Source organism: Manis pentadactyla, chromosome 5, assembly GCF_030020395.1.
Source record: "Manis pentadactyla isolate mManPen7 chromosome 5, mManPen7.hap1, whole genome shotgun sequence".
In the NCBI taxonomy this organism is placed as follows: domain Eukaryota; kingdom Metazoa; phylum Chordata; class Mammalia; order Pholidota; family Manidae; genus Manis; species Manis pentadactyla.
The window spans coordinates 86599297-86613574 of NC_080023.1; positions in this window are offsets into that span (position 1 = coordinate 86599297).

Sequence of the window (14278 nt, forward strand, 5' to 3'; positions counted from 1 at the left end):
TGGGACAAATGGGCTAATATACACTGTTCAAGTGATAATAATAGTGTCACGAGCAATTAGTGAAACAGTACTTCTCAAAACTGTTATGTGAATCGCCTAGAGATTTTGTTCAAAAAATGTGAATCTTGTTTTAGTAGGCCCCTATAGAGCCTGAGATTCTAACAAGCTCCCAGATGATACAGATTGGTCTGAGAACCACCCTGTGAGGCAGAGCACTAAAGTGTTCGCTTCCTGGCCTGTAGGATTCCTGCTTCTTCCCAACCACAATCATCTTTGTTTTTTTCAACTGGTATAGAAGTCTGATAGAGTAGAAACACAAAATTAGGCAATTGGAGTGGAGGGAGAAATCCAGATTTGAGTTCCTGCTCTGTTGCTTCCCATTTGTGTGATACTGTTTGGTTACTTACCTTAGTTTCTTCAACACTAAACCAAATTACAGTAGCTGTCCTTACAGGGTTATTGTGTGGTTTAAATGTCATAATGTATGTGAAAGGGCACTGTAGACTACAGTGCTGTATAAATATAAGAAAGTTACTAGCCAGACATAAACTGGCCACAGGGTGAAAGAAATCTGTAATAATAATAATAATATAGATAATACTTATGGAACACCTACGATGTACCATGCACTGTGCTTATTAATTCCCTTTTACAAATAATTTCTCTGTGTATCAGTTTCTTTAAGTTACTATCACAAGGTCACATAGTTAAACACCAGAAGTAGAATTTGAACTCATGCAGTTAATTTCAGAAAATGTATTAAATGGAATTACATATTGTCTCTTAATTTAAAAAGTAGAATAGGATGTTTTATATTTCTACTTTCAATGCCATCTGAATCTTATTTTGACTTAATCTGACTTACTTTGTTATTTCAGAAGGTCAGAAGCAAAAGAGTGGTAGGAAACATTCCTACCTACCCAAAGGGAAGTCAAAATATCCAGAAGATCCATGAATAAAAGTCCCAGAGAAGCCAATTTGTGTACCCTTACCTAAATAGGCTTCAGTAGGGAAGTATAATGGAACATGTTAATTTTCTCAATAGTACAGCAGACTGGGACAAATTTGAGGTCAGAGTTCTTACCTTTATTGTGCCACAACCAGTTTGGCAGTCAGGTGAAGCTGTGGACTCTGCTTTGAATAATGTTTTTAATTGCATAAAATAGAATCCAAACCAAAATAAAGTCTCAAAATATTAAAGAAATATAAATTTTTCATATAGGAATATATGTTTTATTAATACAGTGAGATCTAGTGGTGGATCTAATAAAGACTTAATTTTGATATAATGATAAATGGCATTTCCAGAGTTTGCAACACTTGTAATATGATATAAAATAGGATCTGTGATTCCTATTAGTGAGAGACATATGTTCAGCTATTGGGTACACTAAAAATTGAAGAAAATGCTAATTCTCAGAGATCAGTAAAAATATAATTTTTATTCTCCATCCAAGTTCACACAACCCCTGAATTCTATCCATGAACTTAATGTTAAAAAATCTTCGGTAGAGTCAAAAAGGCTTATGCCTGTTGTTAAGCCTTGAAGGAACTATAAAGTTTTAACATAGACGTAAGTTTAGATTTCTGATGCCCCACATGGGGTGACCTCCCATTTTGTGGGTCCCAACATATGAATTAACTCTATCAGTACTTAAATAAAAATAAGGAATTAAAATTGCTTCCCAACAATAATTATAATTTTTCTTGCTTCAATAACAACAACAAAAAAATCTATAGTAAACAGAGATAGGGTGTGACTTAGGCCAGAAATGATCACTGTACCAATCTGGATTTGATTATTTAAATATATCCTGGTGAGAATACTTTAGTAAGTTGTGACGTTAAATTTTAAATTGTTTTATTACATCATTTTAAGTTAGTGATATTGTACATAGTGGTTCTAAAGGATCAGAACTATAAGGTATCCAAGTGACTTAATGGAGGCACTTTTGTGAGACTTACTTTCTAATACATACTATCTAGTACCTGTCATTTTTTCATTGCACAGAAACAGTGATTAAACACTTGGCACTAAAAGAAAGAATGAAACTTACTAAAAAACATTCTACTATATCTACAAAAAAACTTAAAAGAATTTGGTTTATTCAGTATTAGAAGTATGACAATTTCAGAGATATCACATCATCAAAGCACACTAAATCTCAGCCATAATAAGTCATTAATAATGAGACTGGGCTTTACCTGGTAAGAGCATGATAAAGATTCCACATCTTATAGAAAGAACAATATGAAGAACGAATCTTGGATGCTACAATGCTTGAAATTAACCTCTCCATGAGTAATTTAAATAAGCCCAGAATTAAGATATAGTTAGGTATTTATAGATTTGTGTGAATTTAGCTTTTCCTTGTTTTCTTTCTATTCTGCACCAATGGAGTGAGAGGGAAGATTACTCTGGGGCATTTTAGGGGTAGGACTAAATGCTTGCCACTGGCTTGAATAGGACTATAATTAGGGACAAAAGCCAAGGTAAGGACATTGGAGACTGGGTGGAGAGGTGTGCAGAAAGAAGTGGGAAAGAAAATGTCAAAGGCAAATTTAAACTGCTCTTGAGGGAACTGGGGATAAGGAGAAAACCTTTTTCTTCTTCCTTCTCTTTGCTCAAGCACTACATCATCTACCCTAGAGAACAATTGAGGCTATGGTGGTTCCGGTTTTTTTTGGTATCAATGTACAATTACATGAGAAACATGTTTACTAGACTCCCCCCTTCACTAAGTCCCCCGCACAAACCCCATTACAGTCACTGTCCATCAGCGTAGTAAGATGCTGTAGAGTCACTACTTGTCTTCTCTGTGTTGCACAGCCCTCCCCGTGCCTCCCCCCACATTATACATGCTAATATTAATGGCCCCTTTCTTCCCCCTCCCCTTATGGTGATTTAGTTTTATATAACCTTAAATTGCCTTTTTAGTACTTGCTATCTTGAAATCCAATCACTGTAACATTGTATTCATATATAATAGTACATTCTGCCTTCCAAAAAGCCTCCTTATTTACCAACAGTTTAAAAAAAACACACCTATTTGTAATATAGGACTACTTTTGATGTAAGTTGAAGCAAGACCAAGAGACTGTCAAACATTGTCACTCAGCGCTATTAAGGTCACACTAGGCTAGATGGAGGTCTTTGAGGTTTAGGTTGAAGAATGTTAATAGAGATCTGTTGATGGAATCATTCTCATCTTCCTAAATGCTCATTCACAAAAAAGAAATTGAATGCTTATTAAGTGCTAGGCTCTGAACTAGATGCTGAAGGTACATAGATGAAAGACTCAGATGTCACCTTTAAGAAAGTCTTTTAACTGGGGAGACATGGATCAGACAATCACCATAGTGTGTTCTACGACATAAATATATGCACAGTGTAATATTAATGTACCTAATCCAGCTGGAGTGGTCTGGGAGAGTTTCTGGAAGAGAGTTATCTTTAAACAAGTGAAGAAAAGGAGTAGCTGGAAAAAGGAAAGAGAGGAAGGCTCCTAGGCAGGGGGAACAAAGTAAAGTCTCAGAGAACCTGATCTGGTAATAACTTGTAGTTTCCAAAACTTACTTTGGGAGTACTTTTGTCTACAGTAGTGGGGGGGTGGGGGGGCAGGGCAGGGTGCAGGGGGAGGGATGTGTGAGAAGAGACAAAAAACAGTTGAAAGAATAGGCTGGATATCTTGAGGGCCTTAATATGCCATGTTAATGAGTTTAGATTTTATGCTGATGGATATGGATGGAGAACTGAACTTTTAGCATAAAGAAGTCTTGATCAGGTTTTAATCACAAAAAGGTAACTATGATAGCCATGTGAATCATGAAGAAAAATGTGTGTTGGGGTGGAGACTACAGGCAGAGAACACTTGAGATGCTGGTGAAATAATCTAAGTACCATGTGAGTGAGAAAGACCTGAAATAGTTGGAGTAACTGCACTAAGGACCCATAGCACAGGGGGTAAACTTGGTGTATTATGGGGTAGAGTATTTTTAGTGGTAGTATATTTACCTTACGAAAAAAATTTTTGAAGCTCCCCACCCAGTTATTTTTATTAGAATGTTACAATAAAATCATATATCGACATTATAATAATCTTTAACAATATTGTAATAAAAGTAACAAAATATAACTTGTTAAGAACTCCCTATGCTCTTAACTCTTAAATAACCATGAAACCAAAGTTTGTATATTAAATGTGGAAAAATGTAAAGTAATAAAATTAATACGTGTGCTTACTTGATTTTAATTTTTTTGCAAGTTAAATTTCCTTTTGAAACATAAATATAGAACTAACTGCCACAATTTAGGTTCTTTTAAATTTGTCATGTCTATACTGACTGCTCTGTTCTATATATAATGAACAGTTTTCTCTACTAGGCCTTTAGGAAACCTTTGTTCATTCTTTCACTGATGTACTTTGGCTTTCACGTGGCCAGAAAGAATCTATTTCTGTTCTCCCAACAATATAATAAACCTAAACACAACAGAGTGTATTTTTCTCCCTCAGTCTTATCTTGATTTCCAAAATTAGTTTCTCTTCTGATTGCCCTATTTAGTTGAACATACTATCCAGTCACTAAGATTAAATAAATTTGAGTAATTTTTTAAATTTTTTTTCTTTCACCCTTCTCCTTCCTTATCCACTTTTGCTTTCTTTGTGCTTTCAAATGTATATAATACCTTTTTATAATATACATTTTAAAAGATTTTCATCGTCATTGTATTTGTATAACCAGTCTGTGACTTAAGCTTAAGTTATTAACACATTTCATCATTCTATTGAAGGCCTACAGGGTGACGGGCATTTAAATAAGAAGCAGAATCAGACAGGTTAAGTGACTTGCCCAAGTTGACAGGACCAGTAATTAGTCCTGTGATTCTGATGTCAACATTCTTTTCATTACACTGTGATGCCTCTCATCATCTCATATTTGGTCCATTACTGTAGATTCTAGAGGGTTTCTCTACCTCTGCTCTTGCAATTCTCCAGTTTATCTTTTATGTAACTGTAAGACTAAACAACTTTTATTAAAAGGTACCACAATAACGTTTTCAATTGTTTCCTATTGTACAGAGAATAAAAATGAGAACTTTTCCTATTGTACAGAGAAAATGAGAACTTTAAACATAAAATCTCTAGCCAAACTGGGTTCCTCATGTTCCTTCAAACATACTTTTAACATTCCTGAGACCATGTCTTTGCTTTTAGCCATGTTTCCCTTCTTCGAGTTACAAATCCCTGAGTAGCAGTTACTTCAGGGGTCCTGGACATTTATTATATGTTATATATAATATATAATGTTATAAATAAAATGTAATATACATAATATATGATATACAATATGTAAGCATATTCCATACCAAATATATTAATATTGATTATAACATAATTAACAGATATATTATTATGCTTATTATATACTTATAGTTTATCTACAGCTTATCTATTACCTTGTTTGTTTTGATAAGGAGTGGGAAGGGAGCATCCAGTAAATTTTTGACATTAAAACTGAGTCCCCTGCAGTTGCACTTCTGGTAATGAAGAATTAGGTGGCTTTGATCATGTTTCTATTGAGAACAACTAGAAAAGCTGGGCCCAAACAAACAACCCCCCCCACATCTGTTTAAAGGCATTGGAAAGCTACCAAATTGGTGAGGATTACAGGACCATGGTCTAGGAGAGAAAGGTTGGAGAGATGCTTGAGGCCTTTGGGGTCCCCTTTGCTGGAGGCATCTGTCTCAAAAGCACCTGAGAAGGTAAAAAACTCTTTCCAAGTTCAGGCCTACATGGGGGTGAAAAGGGAGAAAAATTAGAGTTTAGGGCTCACCAATGAAGAAAGAAACATCTCAGTGTTTCAGATGAGACCCTGAAGGGTGGTACCTGAAGAGTCAGAGTAACTGAAAATAGATCAGAACTGGCAGGGATTGAATCATCTCAGGCCCTAACTGGATTCTAGTGATCTGAGTCTGTGAATGGCCCCATTGAGCTGCCTAACAGAAGAAAAAGAAATCCTCTCTAGGGAAAAGTAATGCTATTCAGAGAGTCAAAATGCCTCTGCAATATCCAGCACACATAAAAAATAATCAGGTATATGAGAAGATGAGACCAAAAGAGAAGCAACAGATCACAGAAACAGAACCCACAGGGATTATGAGATGATGACTCAAGTATGATTAATATGTTCAGGAACTTATAAGAGGAAGAATGTCTATAGAAAATGGTAACACAAAGAACCAAGTGGAAATTCAATTATTGAAAGATATAACAAAAACCCAGCATATGGATTTAATAACCATGTTTCCTAGAAAGCATTCTCCCTTTAAAATTAGGGAATTGGAAGTTCAGAATTTATGTGCAGATTTACAGAGGCAAAGGTTTAAAAAAACTGGAAAAAGTTTAAGACATATGGTATAGGGTACAAAATTTAAAAGTCTAATACAGTTATAATTAGGAAAGGAATGAGCGAATGTAATAAATGGATACTTGAAGAGATGTCTATAAACAAAAGGTATCATGCCTCAGATTCAAGAAGCACTATAAGCCTTAAGAAAAAGGCAAAGAAAATTACACGTAAGCACAATTGTAGTAAAACTGTTGAAAACTAAAGAGAGGAAAAATTTAAGTATCCAGAGAACAAAGACATACTACGTTATCAAATGAATAAGACATGCTGTGCAACCAAAATGATGCTACCTTCAGAGACCTAAAAATACTCCAACTTAGAATTTATATTCAAATATAGCTTTCAAAAATTAAAGCAAAATAAAGATATTTTCAAGCAAAAAGAAACTGAAAATTTGTCACCAACATTTCTGGCTTAGAAGAAAGGGTGGCCTTTGGGCAGACAGAAATGATCTCGTATTGAAGCTCTTAGATTCTGGAAGAGATGGAGAGCAGCGAAAAGGAAAAACAACAAGGGTAAATCTCAATGACTTAACTTTACAAAACAATGCTAATACACTGTAGTATTAAAAATAACAGGTTTAAAACATTACAATAACATTAATCAAGAGGAGAGGGTAAATAAAGTGGTTTAAAATGTTCACATTGTCCAAGAAGTGGAGAAAGTACTAATGTAAGTAGGCTTTGATAGTCAAGGATGCACATTCTAATTTCTAGAACAAAAGAATTGTGAAAGAACATATAACTAAAATGCTAATCAAAAGAAAAAGCGGGGGCAGATGGGGGGGAGGGAAACTTCGTCAATCCCACAGAAAATAGAGAAAAAAGTTAACAGGAAAGACAAAAACAGTAGGATGGCATCTTTAAAGCCCCACATATCAGTACATTAAATGTAAATTGATTATCACACTTAAAATACAAAGACCATCATCTTGGATTTCTAAAGATACACACCTGCTTTCAAGAGATCTTAAATATCAAACTACAGAAAAAGCTTAAGGGGAAAAGATATATCATGCAAACATTAACAGAAAGATTGTGTCTCTATGCTAATATCCAAGTAGATTTTAGGCAAGAGGCAATACAAGAGATAAAAAAAATCGAGTGTCAGAGTCCTAATAGGTAACATGATATACTCAGGATAATTTAAGGAAGGTTTATTTTCAAAGAGACTCTTTACAAATGTATAGAGGTTAAGAGAATTACAAGGACAGTTCTGTAACACAGGGCCTACAGCAAAGGAGTTGCACCACCCTTTGGCACAGAAGTTAGCCAGAATCTGGAAGGAGGGAGAATTGTGAAGAGTTTACTTTGAAAGGCAATGACCTTTGGTTAAGATACACATCCAGTTGAAGGTAACCTCTAATGGAGGGAGCCAGGGAAAATACATTCACCTTGCTCTTTTCCACTGCATTCTCCTCCCATTAGTTACAAAATCATCATGAGGTGGTATTGTTTTACTCTCACCCAAAACCATAAACATTAGCCACTCCAGAATTATTCATATATGTAATTGGGGGGAAAAAAAGCAAGTAACAACATAATCAGTTTAACCTGCCTTTTAGCTCTGCATGAGACCTAGACTGATAAGCATAGCTGCTTTCTTTCACCACCTATTCTAGTTTTGTCCCACTCTTTGCTTGGACCTAACCTGAATGGGATTTTTTACCAGGGGGGGTGACCCAAACATTCATTCTTGTAAGATGAGTCCTAGTGAGGTCCTTTTTGGATTATCCTAGTTTTTAATTGGACTATTGGCCAAGAGAATACTAAGAACCATCTCAGTGAATACCCTACATTCCTTATATAGTCTATTTACTCCACTGTATAGCAGCAATTCAATTTCCCATTAAAAGAGATCCCTCAGACCTGCCAGAGTGATTCTCTTCTCACTGCTGGTTAGCAATAGAAAAAGCCCAAACTTTTCAGTGAGCAGTGTCCACTTCTAATAAATGGAGGCCATGTTTCCTAGAAAGCATTCCTCCCTTTAGTACTAAGACCTCAACAACCATTAAGTCCAAAGTTTCAGGGACCAAAAATTCTAAAGTGGGTTATTAGGTATAATAGAGAATCTACCAAAAATGCGTAAATGTGTACACTAAAAGACATACACAAAAATGCTCATAACACACTTGTCATAATAGCCAAACAATGGAAATATCTCCAGTGTCAATCAAAAGTAGAATGGATAAATAAATTGTAGTATATTCATAATGTAGAATACTGTACAGCAATGAAAATGAACAACTGCTTCAGGTAACAACATGGACGCATCTCACAATGTTAAAGGAAGGAAACCAGACACAAAGGAATACATTATGCATTCAGTTTATATAAAGGTTAACTACCCGCAAATCTAATCTTTGAAGTTAGAATTCAGGATAGTGATTGCCATTGGGAAGGAAGAAAAGTAATGATTAAAAAGGGAGTATTAATGTTATAGTAATTGTTTTGGGTGGTGGTTACATAATTATATTCATTTTGTTATGAGTTGTGTTATACAATTACACTTGTGTACTTTTCCATATGTATGCTATGCTTCCATTAAAAAGCATATTTTTAAAAATTCATATAATTGCCCTCATGTGTAATGTATAATTTTTCTGGATGCTTTTAAGATTTTTTGTTTTGGTTTTTTATCAGTTTGACTACAGTGTGTATGGGTGTGATTTTCATTATAATTTTCCAGCTTGTGGTTCACTGAGCTGTGCAGATTTGTAATTTTGTGCTTTTCACCAAATTCAGAAAACATGCTGTCAGTAGTTTTTTTGTAAATTAGATATATAGAAAACAGAGGAACCATTCTCATCTTCACTTTGCATATCTTCTGGGGAAGACAGCACCATTATTGCTTGGTTTTAGGTATATACTTCATCCTACAGGTCAGCATCCCAAATTTGTAAGTTTTTATCTCCCAGCTGGTTCCATAAACTGAACCAGTTTTCCAATTTGTTCTAAGTTCCTGTCCAGCCTGTCAATTCATAAGCCATTAACAGTGAACCAGCATATACCTTTACCTCAGGTCATGTCTCCTACAGTTCTCCCGGATGGAAGGATTTCCCTTTATTATTGTATTTCAGGGCCACTAATGAGTGATGATGCTGTGTAGTGACCACTTATATCCAACTACTGCCAGCTTACTGCAGATCCTTTTGTGAATGAACAAGACCCTTCCATTAACTGGTCAGAGGGAACTCCTTATGAAGCCGGTTTATATGGGCTGAGGGAGAACTGCTGAAGGAGTAGGAGCAAGGATTACTGTAGCCTGAGCCACCTGCTCATTCACTTTAGCTGTGGTCATGTTCCCTGTCACACAGGGAGTGGACTGCTGCTGTGTTTATCCAGCTGTATGATCTGGGGACTCAGATACCACCAGTTTGTGATGGGCAGTTCGATCATTCTGTCACTTGATGGTCAGGTGCTCCTTCTCTACCAGGTATCAGTAGCAAACCAGGCACTGCTCTTCAAAGAAACAAAACAAAGTATTGTTGGCTGAGGAAGCTACAGCTTTACTTCCAAACTGAGGGCTCTGTGCTGTAATTCTACTGGATCTTACCCGAGGCTCCGTATAACATCTCTACCACACAAACTTCCAGCGTCATTGGATCTGCCTAGTCATAAATCCCAACTGACAAGACAGTTTGCTCTTGGGCCCACTCAAAACCAGTCTTACAGTTACCCAGAAAGGTTAGAGCAGGTCACCCAACTGTACTGTGTTTTGTTACCTCCAGAACCCAAAAAGGCTGCTACACATTTTACCTTTTTCTTTGTTGTAGTGGTGGAAAACACAACACCCTGTCACTCACTTGAATGGATACCTTAACCTGCCTCAGGTCTCTAGGCCTCTAGAAACTTGCAGAAGGTCCTGGAAGTTTTACAAGGTTTATCTAGCATCTTCTGGTGTGCCTATGTCTTATCAAATCACATAGAGCGCTTGCTACTTCCTGCTCATTGGGTTCATTTAACATAATTTCATTACTATAATTATATTATAGCCCAGTGTGATGCTCTATGGCATAGCAAGATGATCAAGGTTCCTTCACATTACAGAAAGAATAGGAATATTGACATAGTCTTGAGACAAGTCAGTAAGGGCTTAGTTTTCCCTGCCACTTAAATGCAATCTGCTCCTGATTTTCCTTACTAAATGAAAGCAGAGTGGGGGACCCTCCCAGATCAATACCTATATATATAACATGTCAAAGTCTCTATTAAATAATGTCTTCCAAGATACAACACCTAGAACAGCAACTGCAGTTGGCATCCCCACCTGATTAAGGCTTGCAATAATCCAGTCATTCTTCACTACCTTCTGTGTTTTTACACTGTTATTCTCCATGGCCCTTCTGGTGATCACAAAGGGAATTCACACAGGAATGTGATATGCATCACTGTGTCAGCATGGAGACACTAATTTCTGCAACTTCCCCAGGGATGAGTTACTTTTCATTTACTCTCTTGGTGGGGGAGTGGTAGCAAGAAGTTCTAAACTTCTACAAAGCCCTTCCTACCATAAGAGCATCACTCCATTCATCAGGAAACCAAAATGCAGACAGCTTCAGTTATCAAAATACATCTATTCTTACTAAACATCTGGGACTGGGGAAATAACCACAGTATGGGTCTCTCTGGACTCACTGTTAGCCAGACTCAGGCCAAGAGTTCATCTATCACTTGACTTTCTTGAGGCCCCTATTTTAGCCAGTTGTCCAGGGTGCAGTTTGGGGTCTCTAGGTATTAGTATAAGTTAAGATATAGTATCTAATAAGCATCAGAAGATCTGGATATTTTCCTTTCTCCAGTAAATGGCCAGTAAAGAAGGGTTGGAGCAGGGATGCCCTAACTTGCTCACTGGTAATTACCTGGGGAGCTTAAAAAAATACCAATGCCTGGGTCCACTCCCAGAACTAGGATTTCACTGGACTGGGGCATGTCCTGGACTTCATAATTTGAAGGTGTGCTAATGTGCACACAAGTTTGGGAACCACTGGGTTAGGGGAAGATTCGTGGTTTATAGCTGTGACTGCATTGCAGGGCTTTCTCCACAGGCACCCAATCTCTTCCCATCATCAAGGAGTCCCAGCTCTGTGAACTGGATGTGATGCTTCAAATTTCATGATAATAACACAAGTTAGTTTACATCCCAAAATTGTCCCACCTATGTATGTCAAGCAGCATCTTAGTAGGTTACTTAATCTATTTAATTTCCAGGGAGCTCTGATCATTTAGCCATTACCACCTTTTCTTGGAGGTCAAAACACTCTGGTTAACATTCTTCTTTGGCTTATTATGGTAATTGTGCCCACCTCTTCTCTGATGGTCATAGGTATTGTGTGGCCTCTACTACTTTGGGATTCTGTTATTCCTGCTAAAATTAGGAAACCTGGTCTTGCCGCAGCATCACCATCATCCTGGCAGACCAAGTACAGCCACTTCAGAGCTCTGCGGGGATGCCAGGGCTCCCACCATCGACGTATTTCTTAAAGATGTGAAAGCTAAGAGGCCTCTGTACTCTCTCCTCTACAGTATGCAAGCAAACTGCTGGTATTTTGAAATTATTACCTCAAATTTCATTTGTAGGCTATTTACTGTTTGTAGACTATTACTGAGTCCAAGCCTCACCCTGGAAAATTATTAATGTGAATATATTAAATATTGATTATCAGGTGAGTGAACCCATGCCAATAAATTTGCCATGACAAACCCTGTTTATTCTCCTTGCTGCTACATCCTCAGAACCCAGGTTCCTGCTGATCAAAATGGCAAGGTCTGTAACACCTGTGGAGGTTGTCTCTTACCAGAGCAGGCTGTCTACTTCTCTGACTTAGGCTATCTTGGGATTTAACTGGAAGTGCTGGGAGGTGGCAAGGTTAAGTTCTAAGGAGAATAGATATCAGCCTGTGAGAGAGCTCCCCAAATGCAGTCACCAAATGCCACCATGCACAGGAAGCTGGTTTCCTCAGAGAACAAAGGAAGTTCAGAGGACAATGGAGGTTCAGAGTTCTCAGCTCTGTTCTTGTCTGCCCAAATGTCCCCATTCTGTCTTCAAACCCCACTACTTCCTCACCAATGCTCTAACCTACAGTAAGAAAACTGGGAGAATTGAGCATTTAATGGTGCTACAAATCTACCTTATCTGCCCGCTGATTATAGGAGATGGACTCCTTCAAAACTGCAGTGAAATTCTGATTCGCTGCATGCATTCTGCATCGCATACTCATAGTTTCTACAGTTTACTTTTTCCTATGGACATTCTGTTTAGGACCATAAAAGAAGCCTGGTGGGTCCACAATCCTCATAATTACTATGGTTATCATGGTGATCCATTCTCCCCACCTTCACTCCATCCCATGCTATTAATGGTGATCCTAACAGTACTGTACGCCATGATTACCTGTGGCCCTGTCCCTGTAGCAATGAGGTTATCCCTGTGATTGATTTTATACCTGTGTGATGTGTGTTTCTAACCCAATCCCAGAATCCCACTTTGAGGGTCCATTTCCTGTAACAACTCCTGGTACCTGCTACTTTATCAATTAGGGTTATAAGAACTAGATGGCACACTCAAAATAATTTAAGAATGGAAAAGACTGGTAAAGTACATTACATTAAAATTAACTTCTTTTCAGAAGATACCATTAAGAAAATGAGAAAAGGCAAGCCACGTTATGGGAAAGGATATTTAGTGCACACATATTTGACCAGGACTCATATCCAGGATATAAGCAAGCCCTAAAAATCAGTAAGAAAGAGACTGACCACCCAACAGAAATATTGGCAAGAAACCTGAACAAGCACTTCAGGGCAGAGGCTCTCCAAATGACAAATAACATAAAATGGTGCTCAACCTCAACAGTCATCAGGAAAATGAAAATTAATGCCAAAATAAGATGCCACTATACATCCATCAGAATGGCTAAAGGTAAAAATACTGACAATACTAAGTGTTGTCCAAGGTGTAGAGAAAATGAAAACTGCTGTTGGGGTATAAATAATGCAAACTTTGAAGAACTGTCATTGTTTACAAAATTTGAACATATCTCAATGACCAAAGAATTTTAAGCCTAAGTATTCTGTCAATAGAAATGTCTGCCCATGTTCAGCCAAAGATGCATAAAGGAATGTTCAAAGCACCATTATTGGTTAATAGCTCCAAAGTAGAAACAATCTAAATGTCAATAATAGGATGAACAAATGACTTCATGAACCTTACAAATATGATGGAGAAATACACATTTAATTTCATTCATGCAAGATTCAAAAACAGGCAAAATGGACCTATGGTTGGAAGTTAGAAGAGTGGTTACACTGGGGAAGATGGGTGAGATAGATATTGGGAGGTTGCACAAGAGGGTTTCTATGTAACCAGTAAGATTCTATTTCCTGGGAGATGGATACAGAGGCATTTTAACTTTATGATGGATACTTCATTTGATTCTCCAGTATGCCCCATTTCAATTTTTTTAAGGGGTAGTCCTTAAAAGATTGGGAACTAGTGGTTTATGCTTCTTTGCCTCCTTAATCAATTCAAATACTTCTTCCTTCAAGACCCAGTTCAGTTTCCACATCTTACACGAAGCCCAACCACTCCAGCTAGAAGATATCTGCCTTTCTTCCTAGTTTTTATTCTATCTCCTGGGAGGTGGTACAGCACAGTATAAGTAGTGTGGGCTAAGGGGCTTGGTTATTAATCAGCAAGGCAATAAAAGCAGAAGACTGACATGGTCATATTTGTATCTGCCCACCATGAACTTGTTCAACCATTTTTACTTATGTATGTTTCTTTGACTATGTGGCCAAATATAAAAATTTATATATATGTGTACTTGTAAATATAGCTTTTGTTAGATTGTTATAATATTTGCTTC